Here is a 14,540-nt window from a genome sequence, read left to right on the forward strand (position 1 = left end):
CATGGCGTTTCTTGATGACACGCAGGTCATATAAAAGAATAAAGACAACTCCTATGGCTCCTGCCGGTTGTCATACTCATCGACATGCAAGTCGTGATTCCTATTACAATAGCATGAACATCTCATACATCACATATAGATCATTCATCATTCATCACAACTTTGGCCATATCATATCACAAACCACTTGCTGCAAAAACAAGTTAGACGTCCTCTAATTGTTGTTGCAAGTTTTTACGTGGCTGAATTAGGGTTCTAGCAAGAACGTTTTCTTACCTACGTTAAAGCCACAACGTGATTTGTCAACTTCTATTTACCCTTCATAAGGACCCTGTTCATCGATTCCGCTCCAACTAAAGTAGGAGAGACAGACACCCGCCAACCACCTTATGCAACTAGTGCATGTTAGTCGGTGGAACCGGTCTCACGTAAGCGTACGTGTGAGGTTGGTCCGGGCCGCTTCATCCCACAATACCGCTGAAGCAAGAAAGGACTAGTAACGGCAAGAAAGTTGACAAATCTACGCCCACAACAAATTGTGTTCTACTCGCGCAAGAAGAACTACGCATAGACCTAGCTCATGATGCCACTGTTGGGGAACGTTGCAGAAAACAAAAATTTTCCTACTCGTTTCACCAAGATCATCTAGGAGTTCATCTAGCAACGAGTGATTGGATGCATCTACATACCTTTGTAGATCGCGCACGGAAGCGTTCAAAAGAACGGTGATGATGTAGTTGTACTCGACGTGATCCAAATCACCGATGACCAGCGCCGAACGGACGGCACCTCCGCGTTCAACACACGTACGGAACAGCCACGTCTCCTCCTTCTTGATCCAGCAAGGGAGGGAGGAGAGGTTGAGGGAGATGGCACCAGCAGCAGCACGACGGCGTGGTGTTGATGGAGCTGCAGTACTCCGGCAGAGCTTCGCTAAGCACTATGGAGGAGGAGGAGGTGTTGGGGAGGGAGAAGGAGGCAACCAAAGGCCAAGGCGTTCAGGTATGAAGTCCCTCCTCTCCCCCACTATATATAGGAGGGCCAAGGGGGGGTGGCCGGCCCTAGGAGATCCAATCTCCTAGGGGTGCGGCGGCCAAGGGGGGTTTCCCTCCCCCCCAAGGCACCTAGGAGGTGCCTTCCCCTCCTAGGACTCTTCCCCCTTCAAACCCTAGGCGCATGGGCCTATGTGGGGCTGGTGCCCTTGGCCCATTAGGCCAAGGCGCACCCCCTACAGCCCATGTGGCCCCCCGGGACAGGTGGACCCACCCGGTGGACCCCCGGGACCCTTCCGGTGGTCCCGGTACAATACCGATAACCCCGAAACTTGTCCCGATGCCCGAAACAGGACTTCCCATATATAAATCTTTACCTCTGGACCATTCCGGAACTCCTCGTGACGTCCGGGATCTCATCCGGGACTCCGAACAACATTCGGGTTACTGCATATACATATCCCTACAACCCTAGCGTAACCGAACCTTAAGTGTGTAGACCCTACGGGTTCGGGAGACAAGCAGACATGACCGAGACGACTCTCCGGTCAATAACCAACAGCGGGATCTGGATACCCATGTTGGCTCCCACATGCTCCACGATGATCTCATCGGATGAACCACGATGTCGAGGATTCAATCAACCCCGTACGCTATTCCCTTTGTCTATCGATATGTTACTTGCCCGAGATTCGATCGTCGGTATCCCAATACCTCGTTCAATCTCGTTACCAGCAAGTCACTTTACTCGTACCGTAATGCATGATCTCGTGACCAGACACTTGGTCACTCTGAGCTCATTATGATGATGCATTACCGAGTGGGCCCAGTGATACCTCTCCGTCATACGGAGTGACAAATCCCAGTCTTGATCCATGTCACCCAACAGACACTTTTGGAGATACCCGTAGTCTACCTTTATAGTCACCCAGTTACGTTGTGACGTTTGGCATACCCAAAGCACTCCTACGGTATCCGGGAGTTACACGATCTCATGGTCTAAGGAAAAGATACTTTGACATTCGAAAACTCTAGCAAACGAACTATACGATCTTGTGCTATGTTTAGGATTGGGTCTTGTCCATCACATCATTCTCCTAATGATGTGATCTCGTTATCAATGACATCCAGTGTCCATAGTCAGGAAACCATGACTATCTGTTGATCAACGAGCTAGTCAACTAGAGGCTCACTAGGGACATGTTGGTGTCTGTTATTCACACATGTATTACGATTTCCGGATAACACAATTATAGCATGAATAAAGACAATTATCATGAACAAGGAAATATAATAATAAAGCTTTTATTATTGCCTCTAGGGCATATTTCCAACAGTTTGTAGGACAGTAGCAAATTTCCCTCAAGTGGATGACCTAAGGTTTATCAATCCGTGGAGGCGTAGGATGAAGATGGTCTCTCTCAAACAACCCTGCAACCAAATAACAAAGAGTCTCTTGTGTCCCCAACACACCCAATACAATGGTAAATTGTATAGGTGCACTAGTTCGGTGAAGAGATGGTGATAAAAGTGCAATATGGATGGTAGATATATGGTTTTTGTAATCTGAAAATATAAAAACATCAAGGTAGCAAGTGGTAAAAGTGAGCGAAAATGGTATTGCAATGCTTCGAAACAAGGCCAAGGGTTCATACTTTCACTAGTGCAAGTTCTCTCAACAATGATAACATAATTAGATCATATAACAATCCCTCAACATGCAACAAAGAGTCACTCCAATGTCACTAATAGCGGTGAACAAACGAAGAGATTATTGTAAGGTACGAAACCACCTCAAAGTTATTCTTTCCGATCGATCCATTGGGCTATTCCTATAAATGTCACAAACAGCCCTAGAGTTCGTAGTAAAATAACACCTTAAGACACACATCAACCAAAACCCTAATGTCACCTAGATACTCCAATGTCACCTCAAATATCCGCGGGTTTGATTATACATTATGCATCACACAATCTCAGATTCATCTATTCAAACCAACACAAAGAATTTCAAAGAGTGCCCCAAAGTTTCTATTGGAAAGTCAAGACGAAAACGTGTGCCAACCCCTATGCATAAGTTCACAAGGTCACAGAACCCGCGAGTTGATCACCAAAACATGCATCAAGTGGATCACGTGAATATCCCATTGTCACCACAGATAAGCACATGCAAGACATACATCAAGTGTTCTCAAATCTTTAAAGACTCAATCCGATAAGATAACCTCAAAGGGAAAAGTCAATCCATTACAATAAGATAGAGGCGAAGAAACATCATAAGATCCAACTATAATAGGAAAGCTCACGGTACATCGAGATCGTGTCAAAACAAGAACACGAGAGAGAGAGAGAGATCAAAACACATAGCTACTGGTACATACCCTCAGCCCCGAGGGTGAACTACTCCCTCCTCATCATGGAGAGCGCCGGGATGATGAAGATGGCCACCGGTGATGGTTTCCACCTCCGACAGGGTGCCAGAATAGGGTCCCGATAGGTTTTTGGTGGCTACAGAAGCTTGCGACGGCGGAACTCCCGATCTAGGTTTCTTTTCGGGGTTTCTGTATTTATAGGAATTTTTGGCGTCGGTTTCACGTCGGGGAAGGGGGGGTCCCCGAGTCAACCACGTGGTAGGGGGCGCGCCCAGGGGGTAGGGCGCGCCTTCCACCCCCGTGGTTGACTCGGGACTCTTCTGGCCCAACTCTTTTGCTTCGGGGACTTCTTCTGGTCCATAAAAAATCACCGTAAATTTTCAGCTCATTTGGACTCCGTTTGATATTTCTTTTCTTTAAAACTCAAAAACAAGGAGAAAACAGAAACTGGCACTGGGCTCTAGGTTAATAGGTTAGTCCCAATAATCATATAAAATAGCATATAAATGCATATAAAACATTGAAGATAGATAATATAATAGCATGGAAAAATAAAAAATTATAGATATATTGGAGACGTATCAACCCATCTCTGTCGAATGACGGGCACAACAGCAGCCGCGGAAGTAGCAACGCGCCGCGTTGCCCCGACCTGAACGTTGACCTGGACCTGTCCATGAGCTTGCTGTGCTCACCGCCCAAGACAGCACTGCCCGCCAAGTTGACGCTCATGTCGCACCAGCAGCAGGCATCTGCCTGTGCTGCCACCTCGGCGTCCGCAATTGTGAGGAATGCACCTGCAAAACAGCGTCGCCGGTGGGCCCACGCGTGTTCTGGTTTCTCCGGCCGCTAGAGGAGGGTCAATACATATAGCACACTAGGCGTCCATGGAAACTCTGTACAAAGCACAAAATGGAGGAAGAGAGGGAAAAAAGTTTCTAACTGAGATAGCTGATGTGGATTGTTGTTATTTCTCATGTTTCTCTTCATCTCACATATGATTCATTTCTTCTTGCCATATAGTAGATTTTTGAATTTCATGCAGCGGCAAAAAATGTCAAAAAAAATCTAGGGTGGAAAAAATTGATAGTACTAAATTACTTTAGAACACACAAAGACACAAGTGAGAAAATAGCGGCAGGTAGAACTGTTTGATTGTGCATCCGATTCGAGCGTCTGTTTGTGTCATGCGGGATATAGTGTGAGAATAGAGCATGTGGTGTGTTTTCGGTAGCTAGGGAACGTATGCTATTTACGCCCTCGAGGAAATGAAAACAACATATTCCTTCATCTATTCTGTAGTCACCACTGCAGTACTCAATAATTCGCTACAACATGTTTCAAAATATCAAAATAACATGCATGCATGAATTGTTCCTGTTCATATTATATCCATGCATATGTGAAATATGGTCGAACTTTTTCAAATTTAGACAACATTGGTTTGATAAACATATATTTTTAGACAAGGAGATATTATCATTATTCAATGATCAATTAGCGGTTAGTCACGAGAGACCTAGTATAGTTCTTGTAGGTTTGCTCCAGCGACGGTAGGGGGCGGAAACCCCACGGCTTCGCCCCGATGGTGGTTAGGAATAAATTTAAATTTGTCTTCAGTCGGCGGTGGTGAGATGAAGGGGTGTCATCAGTATGGAATAAGGTCACCTCGCTTCAATCTCGTTTTGTGGTGCTTCTTCGTATGGTTAGGAGGAGTGTCGAGATCTGGCTCTTTGGGTCAAGCGCTTTATTCTACATGTTTGTCCCAGTGCCTCTGTCGCACGGAGCTCACACGCATCTTGATTCTTTCGGTACACTTAAGACCGGCGAAGGCTAGCACATCTCGGCATCATTGAGGAACATGTGAGATGTGTATTGGCCGATTCGTGTGGCTTGACATGGGGTGTTCTACATGCTCTCTCCAGCGTTATCTTCTCCAGGCGGCGATTTGCTATGGATGTTGTTCTCGCCCGCGTTTTCTGGTCTACATCGATGATTTCTAGCCATTGCTTCTACAAGCTCCTGGGTGTCAACAAGACCGAGGCCGAGAAACGACAACGAGATATGCTCATGGCACTCCGTCGATGAATGAGGAGAAAGTAGACTTAGGCACACCCAAGAATTCAGATTTAATTTTCAACTTTTGTAAGGGTGTTTTGAAGGGCCTGTCCTTGTAAATACATTTTTGCTTTTTCACAAGAAAGTACAAAAAATAAGAAAATAGTTTGTTAAATATGGATATTTAGAAATGGAAAAGGTATCTGATTTTAAAAATGAACAGACGCTTTCGAAACCATCCATCGGTTGATAGAGGCAGGCATGAAAAATAAATATAATTGGCCATCTCATTTTGTGTGTGTGAAAATGACATGAGGTTGCAAATCTGCTGTCGTGTGGGTTATGGACTTATGGAGGTAAGTTAGCCTACCAAACTAGCTGGGTTCAAAGTCGCCAAAAGGACAAGTGGAAATGACACTTGGAGTAGTCTCAAAAAACTTTGTGAATTTAACTCGAAGCTTCACGGTGGGCCTGCTTTATCATACAAAATGTGTAGTCTGGAAGCAAATTCTGGACTGTGGTGCAAGTGGATATATGTAACACGTCCTTGGTGGTTATAGTTTGTATCGTTGATTATGTCATTGGCAAGTAGAATGCCATTTTCGTTTTACACCTGGAGGGAGTTAACTATCATTGGAACCTTCTTCCTTGCTTTTTTGTCTAATGCCACTTGTTGCACATAAGATAATCATCCCCTGTCATACCACGAAAGGAGTTTCTTGCAGGTAAGTTGGAGGTCGACATTACGTTTTATTAAGACTTAATAACACCAAATAATCTTTGGTTTGCTATGCCTGTCATCATCGATACTTCCTTGTACGCTTTCCACATTTTTGCATGCACCACGTACCTCATTTCTGCTTAGTGCTTAGGATTTGGAAGATAAATCAAGTTGATTACTATTATTATTACTCAAGTATGGTGTGAGAGGCTTCCGGTGTGTCCGTGTGTGGCACCTGAGGCAGCGATGGTTGGTGAAGTAGTAGGAATCCTCATCCTCATACGTACTACGCCTGCTACTCAATCTTTGGAGTATAATAAGGTCAACTTTTGCTTCGTCTGCCATCATGTTTGAAACGAGAAGATTTGAAGCCGGACGCCACTCGCTCTGATCGCTCCAAAACAAGATCAAGGTCAGAGCACGTATCATGAGTCATCAGTTCGTGCCGACACGTCGGACGTTTTAGTCTCCCGGTTTCACCAACCAGGTGTGCTGCCATGTTCTCGCTCATTTTGCCTTGCTTGTTGCATGCAAACACGTACGTACGCACACCCGGTCGACCACCAATTATTTGCCAGGGCAGTGTGGACGTGCTTCTCTCTTTGATTAGCTAATATGGGGGGAAATGGGTATTTGCACCACGATTAGCTGATGTCTATAATGGTCTTTGAATAATCGAGCCGACTAAGTGCACACGTGGCCCTCTAATTTGCACATAAACGATTAGTAGTGCTGTAGCACACCGTCCTGTAACGACGACTCTGTAGCTGTAGCAGGCAGAATTTCCTTGTCAGGTCAGTGCATTTTTCTCTGCAGGTCCCGTATCTCCTACTACTCCACAGCCGCACATGGTACACCGCTTATCATCGGTAGCTGAAACAAGGCGGCAACCGTTGTTTTCGCAGGCGCTATTCCGCCATGCTACGCTCCGTAGCAAAATACTCTGGAAAGCGACTGATACCGTTACAAATACCGGCACTATTTCCACACACGGGACCGGATCCCTGTGCCCGTATACCACGCCACAGTACGTCTTCCCCCCCGACGTGTCGTTATTGGCACGACGCTCACGGTCGCGATCCACCCGTATTTGGGAACTTCCACCGGTTGCTTGCGCGCTTTGCCTTGCCCGCGATCGATCCACCAACGCATGGAAAGCTTGCAAGCTTCTGCATCCGTCGTAGTAGCTGGTAGCTCGACGCATGCCGAGAAGGCGGCCGTCATCGCGTCGATCATCCGTGGACCGTGTGGACGCGCCGGCGGGGAGCCGTGACATGGCGCGCGCGAGTTGGACCGGCCGGCCGGCCGGGGCGGCGGCGATGCCAAGCGTGACACATGCGCGAGGAGATAACCATGAGCGAGGGATCATCGGCGAGGTTTCACAAAGCTTTATGTTGTTGTCTGGGTACGTAGGTGACGTCCGCCGGGTGGATGATTCGTGTCATTTACCGGATCGAAGTTGGCCACGTCTCCCGTCGGAACCCTGCTGCTGATTGGCCGCGCGCTTTGCACGAGTGAACGGGAATCTTTCCCTGGCCTGTGGAAGCGCTTATCAGTTACCACACCTCGAGTCGTGTCTCATCATTCACGCGGGCGCGGGATGAAACGCGTGTCACGTAACCGCGTGTTTCATAGCAAAGCGGGGAGAAAACAGCGACTAGTCCGGCCGCGATCTACTCCGGAACAGTGATCTGATTCTGATCATCACTTGGAGTGGTGGTAGATGCGGACCCAAAGTGGCTCCTCTGGGCGTCGTGGCCCTGCGGATCCCCACAAACCATTCAATCAGCTGAGCTACTGGTGGTAGTGTGTGTAGGGGCCCCCACCAGCTCTGTGGTCTGATCTGAATGGTTTCGTTTTGACGGGAAGTTCAAGAAGTAGGAGCGGAACAACGTGGGACAATGAGACGGATGTGGTTGTTGCTGGTTGGTAGGGGGATGACATCACCGACGACCGCGCCACCCCGCTATTCCGACGCGACGCGGCCGGGACGGTATATTTCCTCCTCCTTTTTGGCCGCGCCCTTTTGGTTTGGCTCCCGGACGGACGGACGGACGGGATTACCGGGTCGTGCTTCCCCTCCCAGATTCTCCCCGTCCCCGACGCTGCGGCGGTGCAACCGGATAAACCAACGACCACATGGCGTCGACGGGATAAATTGCTACACACAATCCAACCTGATACGTACTACACATACGTATATAGTACCAAGTTTTCAACGGGAAATTATATGTGTGTCGGAGTCTGAGCTCGATGAATACTCTACTGCGGCTGAAAGGAGGACTCCAGGCTTCACCATGCCACTAGGCCGAGAAGAAAGTGTATTTGTCAACAAACTTACATACCATGTCATGTCATCTAGTGAACCCGAGAACCTGACTGACTAATCATAGATGCTTGACGCAGCGGCGTATTCTCATTTACCCATAACGCTATCCAGTTTACTGGTCTGGCAAAGAGAGCCGCCTCCGTCACAGGTTGCTTGTTTCTGTGTGTGCGCGCCACAACGGCGAGACATGCATCATGCTCCTCGAAAGGTCGCTTTTCGATTTCCCAATACCCGCTCATGGATTGGCAAGCAACACAAAGCATCCAAAAAGCTTTCACACACTGAGTGACATATATACTAGTAATAAATTCAGTTTGTGCACGTAAGATCGTACTGAGTACTTCCGGATTAAGCATAATCTGTGTCATCAGGAGCGGGCCCAGGAATTGAACACTGTGTATTCAAAATCTGAATCCTTTTTTTGAAAGCCTAGCCTTCCATTTGGCCTGTATAACCGATTATAGGAACATATTGTACTAGTTCTAAACTATATAAAAGATATCGCCTAATATATTATATTCATAACTTGGTATTTGTTCAACTTATAGAGGAGTAAGAATTGTAGATTACTATTCTTTATAGACAAATGCCCACTATAACAAATTCAAAATTTATAAACATTGCAAATTTAAATGTAAAATTGTAAATTCTCATGTCTAATTAATTCATAGTTGACTGCAAACAAGTTCTAATTTCACTATAAATAAATAGACAGACAACTATTCAAACTAACTTAGTTTTGTACATGTCTGAATAGACAAACAAGTCTCCAGACTAATTTCACCATTATAATTAAATAGAAAGAAAAGTTCTAATTTCACCATAATCATAAATAGGCATACACGTGTTTATATAGCAGCATAAGAAGAAACCGTGCCCCTGTAGATGAATTCAATTCGTCTAAGAAATAAGAATTAGCATGAGAGGAGAGGCCCCAATTTCAGAAGTGATGGATTAATACATCTAATTAGCATATTATACCTGAATCTATGGTTTGTTGCTTTCAAACCGAATCAATGTCTGGTGCCCACTGCCGACTGAAGCGATCAGAACCAAAGTGAGCGGATGATGGATTTGTCGCGCCGTCCGCGCTGCCGTGCGCACGTCCGATCGCCGAGTACGCGATGGCAACATCCCTGGCCGTGGCCGCCTGGTGGCTCGCCGCTCGCGTGGGAACAGAACGGGGGCAGGGAAGTGCTGGTGGCCGGTTCGTCTCCTGGATCTGATCGATGCAATTTGTTTTGGGCGATGATGGTCTGATCTGCGTGCGTGCGCTACAGCCATTTGGGCCAATGGACCAACTTGTGGAGTGGAGGGAAAGCCTCTGTTTTGGGCTGACATACTTGGCCTACAAGATTTAGCGTACAGTTTCATTTTTCCTTACATACATAGTATATATACCATATATATACCTAGTCTTTTGGCAAAAATAATGTGTATTCAACTGAATACCCTTGAATTGAGCTGGCCCCGCCCCTGTGTGTCATCCTGACCAATCATTGAATGGAAGAAAATAAAGGAAAAGTGTCACTAGCGTCGTTACATTAATACAAAATAAGCTTCAAGTTGATGGGAGCACGTAACAGAAAAACTATAGGGAGATTGCACTTCCAGTATAGAAGTAGGTTGGTTGGGACGGCCGGAAGCTCTGGTCATACGGGCACCACTCGTACCTACTTGCCGTTTTGTCCGGCAGCGTGAGCTGTGGCGGGACACAATACTGTATTGCAGCAGTCTGTCCTGTTCCTCTGCGTGTTTCAGCGCATGTGACCCTGAGGCCCCTCCCTCCTCTCATTTAGAAGTTGCGACCTTCTTTAATGGCAACCACCAGTGTGTTAATGGCACATAGGAGCAAACGGAATTTGGCCTAACTGCATCATCTTGCTGCAACCAGAGCATCAGTGGTTGCTGGTTAGCCCAGAGGCTCCATTAGTGGCCAAACACGTACTACTAGTACTGAAGCCAATAGGTTAGGTCTGCCATTTGGAAGAAGCAAGCATATTTGACCTTCACAAACAAGTCCTATTGTATATATTTTTTGCAAAAAGTAAACGATGGATTGTGTATTTGGTCGTTACAAAACATACAGAACATTCGGAGGGTGGAGGCCATAATTGCGAATTAAGGGTGTAGCTGTTGATACTTCCAGATTGCTGTTCTCGTGTTACTATCTCCTTCGTATTCATTGTACAACTGTACTCGCTATATTGCACTGCAGAAAGATTAGGAGACGTAGTAGTACGACAGTTTTGGCATTGCAATACAGTGAAGTCCATGGAACACTTGCAAAATACAGTACTGTATTGGTACAAGTACCAGTCTGCTTTCAGGGCTGCTGCATTGGACCGTAGCCGCAGCTACCCCGAAACGACGCCGGGCAGGGTACAGCCTGTGCAGTGTTGCCAGTAGCCATGGCGACGGTGTTGTTTGCAATTGCAGTAGTGAAACTGTTCAAGGCATCACAAGCGAAAGCATGTCCGGTGCAGCCAGGGGCCATTTAAAGGTGAAGACTGTGGCTGCGGGCGGTCAGACGCCTGGAAAGCTGGGACGCCGGAGGTAGACTGTCAGACGGAATGGGTCTGGTCAACTTGTGAAAATAGTCCGGTCGTTCGGAACTGTTCAAACTAAAATCAGTATGGGCCGCAGCAGCAGGGGTCAATACATTTTCTGAAAACAGGATCCAGCAATAAATGTTGCAGTTTCAGAAAATAGGAGCAAACTTTTTGTTGTAGGATTGCTACTGTTGTGCCTCCTCCATTAAAACCTGATGTAAAAGGCACGTAGAAAATGGCAGCGGCGTTTGAGACGGACAGTGGATTCATTTCACGGAGCCTCAAGAGAAACAGCGAATCTGCCATGCTTCTGAAGATCTAGGTCATGTTTCATGCATGGGCGGATCTATGACCAGGTCACGGGAGATAGTGCACTGTTTCCTCGTGTTGAATTTTGGCACGAGCGATAGCTCTGCTGCCATCACATCACTGCCCAGTGATTGCCCGAGAAAACCAACCAGGGACTGAAGACCACTCGCTCATCATTAACCCGTGCAGTGCGTCCACCACCTACCGTAAAAATCAAAGAATTCAAGCCGGGGGCCGTCCGGAAGCCCGGCCTGCCCCCGCGGATTCACGGCACAGCGACGCGTCTCGCTTTCTTTCTTTCGACATCGCCGTCGTCGTTTGTGTGTGCAGCCGCGGAGAGCAAGTCTCAGACCGCCTGCAGAATTAGCTCGGTACGGTCAGTTTCATCTCCGTAAACCGCGTCGCTGCCTCGGACTGATTGGTTGCTTTTTGCTTCGGGTTCGGTGGTTTGCTGCCATGAAAGGCCTGCGGGGTGGTGGGTAGGTTGGAGACCGGGACGCGGCCCTCGTTTGACTTCTTTTACTCTGCTGCCGGTTTAACGCAGACGTCATGTCATGTGCGATGTGCTCGTAGTACTGTCCTGTGTGTTGGTACTGGCAGCTGCTCGGCGTGTGTTGACTTGTGGCGCGCTCTGTCCCCTGGCTGAGAGACCCGGTGAAAAGCTGCTCCGGGTCTTGACATGGGACATTGGGGGAGCCTTGCGTTGCGTGGCCAAGCCTGCTGGTTTTACTTTTAGCTGGCGTCCGGTGACTTCGTCCGTATTGTAGTACGTGATGCAACGCCGTTGGTCAAATCTGATGGAGCCGACAGCCAGCTGGAGGGCGTTTGCCTTGCCTCCGGTGACCCCCGGTCGAGAGATTCGGCTGCGTGAACCAAATTTTGCGTCGGTTTGCATTCGCTGAAGAACGCCCGCGAGGGTACCGTGTGTGTACAAAGTGCAACCGCAAGGTACACCGGCGAAAATGGTTACCCCGATGAAGCGGGAGGTAAAGGGCGAGGGCTATGCAGCAAAAAAAAAAGGTGAAGGGCGAGGGAACTCCTATGTGCCGCTCGTTGCGGCGAATTGCCGACCGGACGCACAGGCGACTCCCACTGGGCGGCCCATTAGCGTAAACAATGAAAAATCCCAAAAATGAGTGCTTGAGGGACGGATCTAACAAGCGACCTCCGGTTGCATACGTGCGCGCCAACCTAACGGGATTAATGAGCCTTGTTGGTTTAATATGGGGAGCGAAGCTAAAGGTATTGTCATATCCAAACATTTTGTAAAATTCCAAACGCGAACATAATTTTTGAAAAAAGTAATTTTAAAAAAAGGAAACACTTTTCAAATTCAAGAAGAAAAGCAAAAACTCCAACATTTTTTGAGTGTGTGAACAATTTTTTGATAAACTTAATTTTTTTTGAAAACCATGAACATTCTTTGAATATGTGAACAATTTTTTGATAAAGGGAACATTTTATTAAACTCCAAACAAACATTTCGAAACACGAATATTTTTTAATCCTTGAACAATTTTTGAAACGAGAACATTTTTTCAAACTCAGAACAAATTTTGAAAATGAGAACATTTTTGGGGAAAACATGAACATTTCTTATGAAATCACGAACATTTTTAAAACTATGAAATATTTTTAAAAAAGGAAAAAGGAACATGAGAAAATTAGCATAAAATGAAAAAAAAAGTGAAAAACAAACCCAGTAAGGAAACCGGAACAAGCAATAAAGGAACAGAACAGGAAAAACTCAGTTAAAAATCTTCCAGCTGAGATTTACCCCTAAACAGGAAGCTTGTGCTAGCGTTAAGTGGGCCGGCCCACTCTGCTCGTGCCTGTGCGATTCGCTAGCAATTTGACGCAGCGTGCGCCATATAGGGAATTCCATAGGGCGAGGTTCTTTCCATGCAGGCTGAAAATGAGCAAGAAGATGGGCTAGCAGCGTGTGCACAATAGGAACATGCCACGAACCGGGAAAGGCCGATGGTTGCAGAGAGGTCCTAATCAGCGCCCATGGAAATGCTTCAATTGGGCCGGACCAATAAGCACCTTTGGACCGACCACTCACTCTCTCAATCGCTTCATAACTGCAATCTGCAAAGATAGTGGCGGAAATTACCTTAGGGCCTTGGCCCTAGTTTTCGCCGGGGAACTGATCCGGCTAGCTTGGAGGCTCTCGCCTGTTGCGAGGCCATGTCTTTGGTGACCGATCTGTTGCAAACGAGCATAGTCAATGGATCGGACTGTAAGGAAGTTGTATCAGGTATCAAGGAAGGCAGCGGTGGTAGGCATGATCATATCATTCGCGAGATCAGGATCACATCATCGGAGTTCCCCGATTGCTCTTTCATCTTCGAAGAAGGGCCTCGAATACGGAGGCACATAGCCTCGCTAAACATGCGTTTAGTTTATCTGCTTGGTATCATATCTTGCCTTTGCAATCCCTTATCAAATGCATTCCCCTAAACATTACTGAGTAATAAAGCTTGTGTTAGTTTCAAAAAAAATCATTGCTCACTCGTTTCCCATGACTGTTAATTCTCCGACAATTTGATCCCAAACCGTTTGACTTGTTAATCATTGATTTTTCAACAACTTCAAAAAAGATCAAATTTTCAAAAAAGTGCAGAAATATTGAAAAAGTTTGCATTAGTTTTAAAAAAGGTTCATAAATTTGAAAAAAAAGAAAAATTTCTAAATTTGGGAAACAGTTCATGAATTAGAAAAATGCTCAAAGCACCATAAGGAGCCGCCGAAGTCTCCAAACATTTTAGCTGATTCATGTTCAACCATCATATTCTCCGTATCCAAAAGATACCATGACTGATGGATAGTCATGTTGTCGCTTGATCATGGAAAAACACCATATGGACAATTGACTTCCTTGTTGCTGTCAGGTTGAAGGTTGAAGTGAGATTCAAACCTTTGCCCTTGAAATTCTTTGTGTCCCATGAATTGCTGATACAGAATAATCAGATGCTGAGATCTGGATCGATATAATGTCTTATGATTTATAAAACAACATATTTTTTCTGTTAGCAGGGTGACTCCAAACGGAGGTGAATCCTACGGATCTTGGATTGAGCACATTATCCCACGAGACACAAGAGCGATCATGATGTCCATGGCCCAGGTAGGACAATGGTGGCCATTGAGGGCGAATGCCTCAAATTCTCTAGACATCGGTTACCAGAGATAAATAATTTACGA

Source organism: Triticum dicoccoides, chromosome 3B, assembly GCF_002162155.2.
Source record: "Triticum dicoccoides isolate Atlit2015 ecotype Zavitan chromosome 3B, WEW_v2.0, whole genome shotgun sequence".
NCBI classification, from domain to species: Eukaryota; Viridiplantae; Streptophyta; class Magnoliopsida; order Poales; family Poaceae; genus Triticum; species Triticum dicoccoides.